The sequence below is a fragment of the Pygoscelis adeliae genome, unplaced genomic scaffold, assembly GCF_000699105.1.
Source record: "Pygoscelis adeliae isolate BGI_AS28 unplaced genomic scaffold, ASM69910v1 Scaffold233, whole genome shotgun sequence".
Lineage (NCBI taxonomy): Eukaryota > Metazoa > Chordata > Aves > Sphenisciformes > Spheniscidae > Pygoscelis > Pygoscelis adeliae.
The window spans coordinates 1,608,784-1,620,575 of NW_008824421.1; the positions used below are offsets into that span (position 1 = coordinate 1,608,784).

Consider the following 11,792-nt stretch of genomic DNA (forward strand, 5'->3'; position numbering starts at 1 on the left):
GCCTCACCCTGGGCAACCTCCTGGATGGACCTTCATCTACATCCTCGTTTGCCTGGCCCTCAGGTTCCAGGGCCCAATATCTGTTGTGTAAGGGCAACTGGGAAGGTGAGGGAGGTCGGGCAGGGGTTCGCCTGGCACCCCGAGCAGGGACCTGTTTCCATTCCCCCCCGTCGCTTAGGTCCCCTCTTTCTACCTGGTAGCAAGAAGGCAGGGGATCCTCTGCTTCTCGTGGAGCCCCCATCTGCTGCCTTTGCCTCAGGGATGGCAGGGTGTGGCTCCACCGATCTCTCTCCCTCAAAACGTGCACGGTACGACCCAGATGGGACTTGAACCCACAATCCCCAGCTCCGGAGGCTGATGCCTTATCCATTAGGCCACTGGGTCACCCAAAATGTGCACGGTACGACCCAGATGGGACTCGAACCCACAATCCTGTGGGTTCCTAACGAACATAGTGGTAACAGACTGACTTTGCTGGAGCAATACGCTGTGAATTGCAATACTGCAATTCAGCAGTCCCCTGCTTCTGTTAAGGTTTCTTAAAGAAGCTGAGGCACATGGGGATTTGAATTATCTCTGAATTTAGAAAAAAAGCTGTTGTCAGCATTCAGCTACCATAACAAGGACAACAGCATTCCATCTCCACATTATCACGATCCATTATCTCCACACTTACACTTAGCAGAGTATTTTCTCCATTACCTCAAATCATTCAGCACATCTCTAAGAGTATCTTCCAGTTTAACCAGCCACATTCTGCTCTTTAAGGTATCAAGCCTAGAGATGAATATAATTTTTATGTGATGAATTCAGTATTTTCAGGCCTCCCTGGCTTCAGGAGAGACTTAAAAAATCCACAAATAATGCAGACTGCTTTAAATTATTTTTTTTTAAACCCTCAAACCTGAAACACACTATTGGGGCTTTGTGTACTCAGAAGTAATCAAGGTTATATCAGTCTGACTTCCTTCATTATCACAAACAAAATTCAGTGTAAAGATGACACATATTGAGACTATTATCTCTAGCTCTGATAACAGAAAGATTGTTTGGTTAATTGATTTTTTTCTTTACCTTTTACAATACAAGACACTAAAACTAGTGAGAGTACTGTAATGTGTCTCTTTACAGATTAAACGTTTCAGGTGTTGCCATTAAAGGCCATTACTGTTTCACGTGATAAATAGGATTTACAAATAGGAGATTTCATCCAAAAATGAGTAGTCCCATTATGAATGGAAATGTGGGTATGTCCCAGTTTGCAGTGCAAAGCTCTAATATCACAGCTACTAATCTATAATTTAAAAAACCCACAATTTCTGAAGGTCTTCTATATACCCATTTGACATTTTTAGGATAAGTAAATTTTACATAAATATTAACAAGATAGATGTTAAAAAAAAAATCCCAGCAAGCATCATCACCAGAACAGCAGGTCTATTCTGTTCAAATTTCTACAATCACTATATGAAAGAAAAGGCAGTGAATTCCTTATGCTGCCTCCATGCCAGCTTCAAAAAAAAAAAAACAAACCAACAATCTGAGTTTATTTTTAAGTATGTCCACATTTTTAGTCATAATTATACACTCAAAGCACAGAGAGACGTAGGACCTCATTCAAGTGATAACACCTGTGGGTGAGTTACCATGCTTCATGTTTCCATGACCTGTTTTAATCATCTTCGGGAGGTTGAAGACCCTTTCTGTTGCATGAGTGATTGCTGGGATTGTGATCAAAACTTTGGGGTGTGTCCTGAGGGAGAAATTTATACAACTAACAATTACCTACCAATGTCTCCCAAAGCCCGTTTCATTTGTTGGAAGACAGCAGGCTGAACCTTCAGCCATCTCAACTCTGTAAGAGTACGAGTTGAGAGACCTTTGCTGCAGCCACGTATGACTGCTTTTGACAAGCATGTTCCAGGATGACCACATGTGTCATCCCCCAAAAGTTTGTTTGACTGTAAATACCCACAGAAGACCTGGGGGCAACAGGGAACGCTGGCGCGCAATCCTAGCTGATTTGCTGAGGACAAAGAGCAAGCTGAGTCAGCCCATAACGTGATAATATGACAGAGGATGAGTACACAGGGAGTGTAACAGGCCACCAAACAGCACTGGGTCCCAAGCCACATGTGGTAAGCAAGGAATAATGGAGGCTCAGGCTTTCCTCCAGCAAACGCACAACAAGAAATCTCTTATTTGGATGAGTGACCTAATGCTAACAGGGAACAAAGCACAACTGTGTTCCTGAAGGACTGTGGCCTCACAGAGAGGGTCTGGGAGAGCACGTCCGCGCTGTGAGACATTTTGAGGAAAGAGGTGAGCATGCACCTTCCCCACATCACAGCTTCCATGCAAACAACATACAAACGTGCAGCTCAAAAGCTGCAGTAATTCGACAGGCTGGCTGACCGGGGAGCTAAGGTTGTGGGGTGCACCCCAGAAGGTAACCCATGAACACTTCACAGCCCCACACAGATAGGCAGTGCTGCGTAACCCAGTCCACTGTTTCTGAGTCTAGTTACTCAAGTTCCCAAAATAAAACACCCCCTCAAATCTTTCCCTTAAGTCCCCATTGTAAACACATAGTAATTTCTCAACTCAAACAACAGCATTTAATCACTGTAGAACAAACCAATTAAGTGAAGACAATACACAGAAATAATTAAAACCTGCAGCTACAAGTTCCGTATTTCTAGATCTAAAAGCTACCCTACAGAAAATTGCAGGCAACATGCCGATCCAGGTCTGGTTGGCACTTCCAGAATCTCGTACAGCTCAGAAGGAATCTGAGCTCCTGTCCAATGACCAGTCCTGTCATTTTTTCCCTGAGTTCCAACACTTGTTGACCCATCACGCACATGCCGAGCACATCGTCTGACTTTCGTCTAACGTGTATGCTGACCAACACAACTGCACAGTAAGTTGTGGGAGGGAGGAAGCTGGAGAGAGAGAGAGATATATATATATGCACACATACATTAGGTTAAGTAAGCTGTAGAATGATCTTGCAGCTTTGGAAGGTCATTCTGTACATGAAAACATTGTAAGAAAGTTTTAAACTCCTTTTGCACATTTACTGATTAGTTCAAAAAGCTTTAAGTGAAGGCATTCGCTTAAAGTTTTCTAGCCTTTTCCTCATCCATGCAAAGAGATTGGTTTGGCACAGAAAAGGACCCTCTCAAGTATGACTTCAGTAAGCTTGTAATTTTTCGGAAAATTAATTAATAAAAAAGTATAAATCTATCTGTTAAGGCACATATTTGCTAGATCCCAGTTGAAAGGTGTCGGAGTACTCCTGCGACCATTTACACAACACCCAGCGGCATGCGCTTTGCTTACCTTGTGTCTGGAGCAGCTGTAGTGTATATATTTCCCCCTTTATTAAAGTCACTCTGATTAAATGTATTTTCAGAACAGGTCACAGAAGTGTCATTTTTCCAGGAGCAACGTCCATTTCCACAGACTATTCACTTGGTAGACAACCCTGCTACCCCCTGAACCTGAGCAAACGACGTGGTGAAGTATTTTGCAGTCCTTAGGAGAGCTGTGAGCCAGGGTACTGTTCTGCTGAAATGACACCGTACCTGGAAACCCCCACATCAGCACGCTCCTCGGTAAAGATGCAACCACAGTTCCAGGTAGCTGCTTTCTTCACCCAGTCCATCCAGGTTGTCCAAGCTTTGGTGGGCGGTATTTTAACCACATTTAATATCTCCACCCTCTCACTTTCGTTATAGGTGGTGTCGCAACCAGCTCTCTGGTATAACAACCTTTAGATAAAATAGCTGAGCCCTGGACTTCTGTTGTGGAAGGTCCTCCCAAGCAGTTTCATGGTGTTCAAATAGAAAACCAAAAGGTTCCTCGATATCCAAGATAAAATGGGACTATTCAGATAGAAGCATCTGCAGTTTTGGAAAAAACAGGGTAATTAGCACAAATGAAACTTGCCTCAGATAGAAAAGTAAAGCAAGTGCAAAAGGTAATTTTGTCAAGACAGAGACAGTACAGGGAGGGCCAGCTGTAAGGGCATGTATTGCTCACCCTTTTCACTGATTTGACTGCCATCAGAATGGTTGCCATGGGCTCAGTGATTTGATCTTCGTAGATGTCTAAACCAGTTTAAATATTGCCTAAGGAAAGAGATTTTAAAATAACATAGAGAGAGGAAAATTAAAAGAGAATGAAAGGAAGTGTTTCTAAATCATTAAGATTTCTAACAGTTGCAGGATGAAGGAGAAAAACAGTGTCTGAGCAGCAAAGATGGCTGTAGACAAACTTTAACTAAGAAGCTCAGATACCAACAGCGTGCCAGAACGAAAAGGGAGGAACACATCCCTGGGGAAAAGAGATGACTAAACTTCAAGCAGAGATTCTAATTACTTGGCTTTGGCATTCATTCTACTGTTAATTAGGGTATCTCCCAACAGAAAAGCAAAGCCATGATTTAACACCAAGGACCATATGACTCACGGACTGAGGGCAATGAATGGAGCTCTGAATGGAGACGGTGATTTAAAAATCTGTGAGCAGGTCTGAAACATGATGTTGATCAGTGCCTACTTGATCAACGTTACTGATTACTAAATTGCTTAGTTATTTTTGACAAAACTTGCTGTAGCAAAACAAAGAAATTGTAAGTTATTACTGACTCAAGTTACAATGGACTTGACGAGACTAGGCATTGTCTTGAGAAAACTAAGAGGAGCCCTTTGAAGTGACCTGAAGGGGACAATAACACTGCAGAAATTCTCCTTACGCAAAACTGAAGGCAGCTCGCAGCTCAGAGTGCGAATTGCTCATGATATGGGCACAGAGACATTATCCCTGTGCTCTAGAAGAGGCAGCCTGAGCAGAGCCCTGTTCGATTACCCTTAACCAAGGCAAGCTGGGCAGAATCTCTTATCTTGCACATGACAAGGGGGATGCCAGAACTGGCCCTGTTAGGACAGAGGGATTTGGTCCGCAGGCTCGCTCAGGCAGGAGCCAAGCCAGATTTTCTCCTGTGAACCTGAGACTTCTGGCTACAGGAGGGTAGTAAAAGCTCTCTAGCTACAGCGGATGGCAAGCAGGGTTGGCCACTAGAGCCATTCTCTGTCCAGTCTGAGATGGGGATCAACTCTTGTGCCTCGCCTTCTCTTTCCACCTACAATAGGTCTCCCCAAGAAGCAAAGGAAGGTTGAGCCACATTCAGAGCCTCAGACCATCTTAGGCTGTTTCATCAGGTGACATGGGTCCTGAGAGGAGCGCAAGGATTAGAAATGGCACCTTTGTTAAAAGGCCTGACCTGCCAGAAACCAGGATCTAGGGCAAGCTCTAGAGGGCACCAATGTCTATGAAGTACATAGTGCAGTAAGCGATGACCTGCTGGAAAGTGACTTCCAAGGCATCTACCAAGAGCCGCAGCCAAGCGGTGTTTCAGGGCACTACTCAACTTTTCTGGGCAACTGTATCTCTGGAGCTGGTGCCAGTCTTGAATTCCTGTGAGAGATACCAGACATCTGAGAAATTCAGGAGCTCTTAAAGTGATACAGATACCAGTCTTGGAAATGGTTCTTTTGAAGTTTGTGCTGGAATTGTTTACAAGTACCTTTTCCCTTCTTTTCCTTTCCCCTCTAATGTTAAAAAAAAAAAAAATCTAGTTGAGGTGACCCGACATAAGGATTAAGACTCCTTGAAGTATGGAATCAAGTTGAAGCTAAAATCTTCCAGAAAAAAATAGCTGAAGCTGTTGATGCTTCTTGCAAACCCTTGGCTTAAAACCCCTGCTCACAGAATGCTTCCCACTTTTTCCTGAACAGCATAAACACTGGCAGTACTCATCTGATGGTCAGCGATGGCTCCGACACATCTGGAACAGCTTAAAGCCACAGCCTTTATGCAAAGCCATGCCCACAAAGACAAGAAAGCAAATTTTCAGTTAAAAAGAAAAGTTTGATAGCTCCAGCTCAACTGGACAGTTAGAAGAACAAGGGTGAAAGCGTCCTCCAGCCAAGAGTACACAACGTGTGTGCCAGACTGGGGGGGAGGGAAGGAGAGTACCCTTACGAACATCACTAGGGCAGAAAAGTATTTGGCTTAAGTATCAGGCATACGCACGCCCATAGTATGAATGGTTATACAAGCAATCGCTTGAAGGAAAAGTCTGGCTTTTTTCTTCTTGGCACATAATGAAGCTGAAGACAAACGGTGTATAAATAAAACAGGGTGCTTCTGTAGTACAGAACGATAACAATCTCAGCAATTCATCGGCTCATGCCAGGAAATTCTCCTCGCACACAGCTCGCAGGTTATCAGCTTTATCAGATTGGATACAAAAAATAAAATGACAGAAGCGAGGAGGCAAATACAATGTCTCCACAAAGGAGCTTGCAAGGAGGAAACACCACTTTACACAGGGAAGACCCAAACTGTGGCTTGACAAAGGGCTGGGTTAGGAAATAAAGGGTGTATGGTACTCAGTGCCCTACATACCTGTGTATCCTATCTATCATGTCCACAGCAGTCAGTTACCACTTGGGCAAAAACACTGAATTACAACTACTGAGAGTGGACACATACGTACCTCAGGTCTACTGCTCGGTGAAGGAAGGGTGTCAGACATTCCCAAATAACACAGGCTAGTTGTTCTATTATGCTGCTCATCACTAGAGCGCAAAGTATTTCACAAACGGATCAAGTATCATCATTATTCTCTCACTAAAGGGAAACCCGAGCTAGCGAGCAGCAACATGTCCAACCTACCCCACATCCAGCAAGTCCAATTCCAAGCAGCTCTTTGTGACCTTCTTACAAAGTCTGTGTCCTGCTCTTAAAACTGAGGAATTTACATATTCCTCCTAACGTAACAGATGAGAGCTACAACTAGCACTATTCTGAAGATTAGAGACCCTATCAATAGCAAATTTTGTTCATTTTGGTAAGTTTTAAGAAGAGACTACGAAAGCCCTACTGACGGTTTACAACCTTGACTTCCCAGATGCCACAGGACACCTGATGGGAGAGCGAAGTGAGAACAGTCTCGCAAGCAGGTCATGCCAGTGCTATTTCACCCACACCTGAGCTACCCCATTGACTGTTGGGAAGCTCAGATGCGGAACCATACTAATGCTCCTCACACCACCAGCTGCTTCAGAGGTGAAGCGACACCACAAACCCTTCTCACGGATTCATTTGTCTGGGTCCTCTGGGTTCGGCGGCAGTAACATTGCCGAGATTCCTGAGGAATCTCTACTGTGTGGAAAGCTCTTGTGTTGCTTCTCAGCATTTGATTTGGGTGACCAAATAAATGCTTGTGTGGACAATAAGAAGCTCAAGAAACACTGCTACAGGTACATATTCTCTTCTGCACAACTTGCGCTAGTGCAGCCAGCGCATTCATTCTAGAGCCTCTATATTTATTCTACATACCTATATATTCTGTTCTGGATACCTATGTACTTTTGACATCCTGCAAAGTCACAACACGAACAGCTTTCCAAGACAGACTCCTAAAATTCCCTCCTCTAGGCAAAGTGACACACGAGACTGAGTCCAGAAATCTTAGCTTCAGATCACCTGGTGTGTTTTGAAACCCTTTTGAAATACTGTTGTGCCTGTGTCTTCCTTACCTAAACACCCAAAATACTTAATCATAGAACATTATGAATGAAGACCTCTGCCATAAGTTTAACAGAATTAGAGCTTCATATTTCAAACACAGCACTATAAGTTAATTCCCATAATTTTCATTTATTAATCAATTATGGATTTATTTTAGCCAAGTTTAAGACAATTAACCTTCTGCACTTTTCAGTGATGCTAAGACTACGAAGGCAATCTTTATGTAAAACAGACAAAAGCCCACAATTTTGTTTTCAAGGGTTTGTTTTCTATTAGTTCACTAGTGATGAGAGATAAAGACTCCAAAGGAACCTAGACTGAATGTATTTTTTAGGAGCAATGCTCTAAAAAAAAAAAAAAGAATTAACAAATTAGGAAGCCTGAAATAGGTCGACAGAGAAGCCCACAATACTTTTTCAGCATATCACATGGCCGTGGCTGTGCCCAGCTGTAACTCCTCACCAGCAGCATTTTGCCCCATTTTCACAGTCTGTAGACTTTGCACCAACTTGCTTTAGGAGTAGCTCCCAGAGGGCGCAAAGGAGAAAATCTCTCAGTTTACAGGACGACAGCTACCTCTGTTCCTCAGTTTGTGCTCATGGGGGCTGTGCTCTAGAATGCACACGTTTATGTCACAAAAACGTGTATTCAGCCTACAGCTTGGGGGGGGGAAACCATTGAGAATTAAGTGAAAACTCGTTTAATTAAGAGCTTGCTGGAATTTCAGAGTGTGATAAAACTTCTAAAGACGATAATTACCAGTCTCTGGATCTCTTCACTCAAGTATTTTAGATGCAACAGAAATGGACTGGAATAAATATGAATTACTGATTATTTTGATCTAATGACTACTTATCCCTTTGACATGTACAATAACTATTTGTAAAAATATGCATTTACAGTATAGACTTAAAATAAACTCATTAAAACCACAACTTTTTGCTCCCAAACAAATATAAAAAGAAAACAATATGGTAGTTTATACCCCATTTATTAAGACAGAGCCATCTATTACTTAATACACTGGTTGGGTAGCCATAAATCACATTAATTTCTTACTATATTAAGATGCAAGACAGTTTGGCAACCAGTTAACAGAGACAAATTAGGCAGGGTGGAGAAACATTTAAGCTGCAGCGGGTTAAAAACCACCTAAGCTAGGGAGACCTAAACCAGCACAGTTTACAAGGTGCTGGCATCGGGCGACGCTCGGCACGGCACGCTCGCCAGCCAACTCCTCGAGTGCCCGGCAGGCCTGCCAGGGCCCCTTCAACTGGAATGTCAGGAAAAGGTCCAGGGACCGTCTGGGTGCCGCTTTTCTGGACACCTACCAAAGAACGCATCACCAAAGCTACAGTTTTTCTGTGCAGGGATAGCATAGTTTTTTTGCAAGAATGAAGGCTTCTGGTAAGAAAGTTTGTAGTGCAATATGAATTAATTTGTGCCCACAGTGTCATCATTCATTCTCCCAAAGCAGTTTAAATATAATCGTGTAGGAATTTGCTATCTCCGTAAAGATATTACAAAGTAGCGCTTATACAGTTGCTGACTACATAGATTCAATTTTAATAGATCTCTCTTCATGCTTTTGCAAAACTACAAGTACGAAAGCAAGAAGTGACAAAGCAGCCAAGTACTTTTGTATCTTCCCAAAGCTATTAAAATTCTCAGGGCTCTAAAAAGTTAATATACCTTATCGCCCAGGAAGCACACACCACGTTCAATTTAACAGCTGCTCGGAGAAGAACAAAACCTAGTTCTGCTTCCTCTTCGCCAACGTGCCACCAAGTTACAACTCCTGCTGAGAAAGCAGAGAGGTTGCTCTACTCCAGACGAGCAAGTTCAGATATGTTTCTGCTTGTCAGTGTAGCTGTGTGCTTAACAAGGAAATTCGCAACATTAGCTCTATCACACATACACAATTATGTGGGGTTTTTTTTTTTTCTACTGAAGACAGAAAAAAAGGGTCAAGCACCAAGAGCTTCAGCTCATAAACACATTGTGTTGGCCTTAGGAAACCTAGCTGATAACAGCTGTAGTTTTAATGCAAATTTACAAAGTGAACATTTACTCAGCTTGAAAAGCATATACGCAAGTTAAATCTATTGTTATCGAGGTAAAGACGGTATCAGGTTAACATCCTATTGATACACAATTTTTGTAGATGGAGTATTTTATAAAAATAAGAAATGGCAATGCTTCATTGAAATAACAGATTTAAAATTTGCTTCTTGAAATGACTACTCTTAAATCAGTATGGCAACATGCAAGCAAATTAAAAGCACCAGATTTCAGTCTTTAAATGATTGTAAGGTTAAAGTCATCAAGAGGTGGTTTTTTTTTTTCTTTTAAAGAGTCTTGATTTAAGACATAGTGAGGGGGGAAAACGTCTTAAAAAGCATCTTCAAGAGATCCTTACCTCATTACAAAACATTTACTTTATGTATCTTGCTGTGAAAACATCAAGCCTTTTTCTTTTCAAAGACCTCATCAGTAGCATTTTCAATTAAAAATGAAAAAAAAAAGCTTAAAATTCAGACATTTTAAGTCAACTGCATTTGGTAGACACAACCCATGGTCAAGCTAAATGATTCTTTGTACATCAATACTGCAAAGAGGGAGAGCAATTAGCAGTGTTATACCATGCTTTTTAAGAGTTAACCCTTAAAAGCCAACTGATTTGATTTCTGTCTATTGTAAGATTTTTTTTAAAAAGCAATTATGAACAAAAAAAAATCTCCTTCAGTCACAGTCAGGAGACAACTGTTTAGGCAAGTGTGGCAATAGCAGGAAAACACACACCAATCAACTGGCTATAATGTACAAATACAGCTGAAGATACAAATAGAATAGTCCTTTTATTTGCAATGCATGCCGTGCACAGACAGAAAGTTAGAGAGAGAATTTTTAGAATTCCAGTATATTAATGCTCACCGTATTAATGCACTTCAGGTAGCTTCAAAAAAGACCATGAATGCACACATGCTTGGAGGCATCTTACTAACACACACACACATATATATGGGCTATGTAGATTGTTGCAGACTAAGGTTTGGCACATACATGACCATTTCACAACAACACTTTAGGGAAATGAGACTCAAAAAGCGCTTTCATGATTTTAGATGTGAATGGTTTTAAAAGGAGACAAATATTGTTATTTTAGAAAGAATCACAGAAGATTCAATTCATATTTTTCCATTAAATACTGTATTTCAAGGTAGCTTGGGGGAAAAACAAACACACACAAACATGCTCCCTGCAGATTCATCTCTCAGGTACTCAGCAACTTCTGACTTGACAGTCTTACATGCAACTTTGCAGCAGAGACAAGCTTTAAAGCATTCTGCAAATATTTTGGCTTGCACGTGGAGACTACAGCAAACTGGGTTTGTATCATAGAAATTCAGAATCTTTGCTTGCTTCTAAGTAGTGCAGAACCTTGAAGTTAAATACGGACTTAAGGATGTGAGTGACTGTCAGGATGACATCTAGCAAAGGCTTGAATTCATCTTATCAAACACCATGGATACACAGACAGGTCTTTCAAAGACTGTATGCTTCTGACTTAAAGACTATCGTTTTGTAAGCAACGAGTCTTCACATACACACAAAATTTAAAGTACATAAATGCAAAACATGACTTCAACTTATTTTCTTAAGAGGAGTTTCATTCTAACAAGTAGATTATCTGGACAAGTGTCTACATGTCCTTAAGAGCAGTTTCAGAAGAGTTATGCCTTTAGAACTGATAACAAAACCCAACCTGTAGACCCTCATATATATTCGAAATATAGTAGTTTTCTCCAATTCCATGGGCACATAAAGATAGATTTCTAAAGAGATTTGCATTTAATGCCCTAATTTTTATAATTGTAATTCTGTTCTACAAACAATGATCCAGTTAGAGTAAAAAACCTCCGTGCACTGTACATCAATGCATTAATGACATTTATTTACACAGTAATTTTCCAATGTTAGATAACATGTTATACAGAAATTACAATTATTTTAATTTCCTTATCTTGGTAAACTGCAGCTGTTGCTGACTTTCTAAAATATAATGATGCGTGTATTTACACGCAACAAAACCACCAAGTTGTGCTAAGTATTCAAAGATCTTAATTCCCACATAGCACCACCGCCCTGTTCTTTTCAAATATGGTCGAAGATCTTTGTAAGATTCT

General features: G+C 41.3%; 1 non-coding gene across 1 annotated transcript; it reads right to left on the reverse strand.

Annotated features, from left to right (window-relative positions):
- Nucleotides 1-311: 311 nt before the first annotated feature.
- Nucleotides 312-384, reverse strand: TRNAR-CCG. The gene has a single exon. It is a non-coding gene; the product is annotated as a tRNA-Arg (tRNA).
- Between the last annotated feature and the right edge of the window lie 11,408 nt (nucleotides 385-11,792).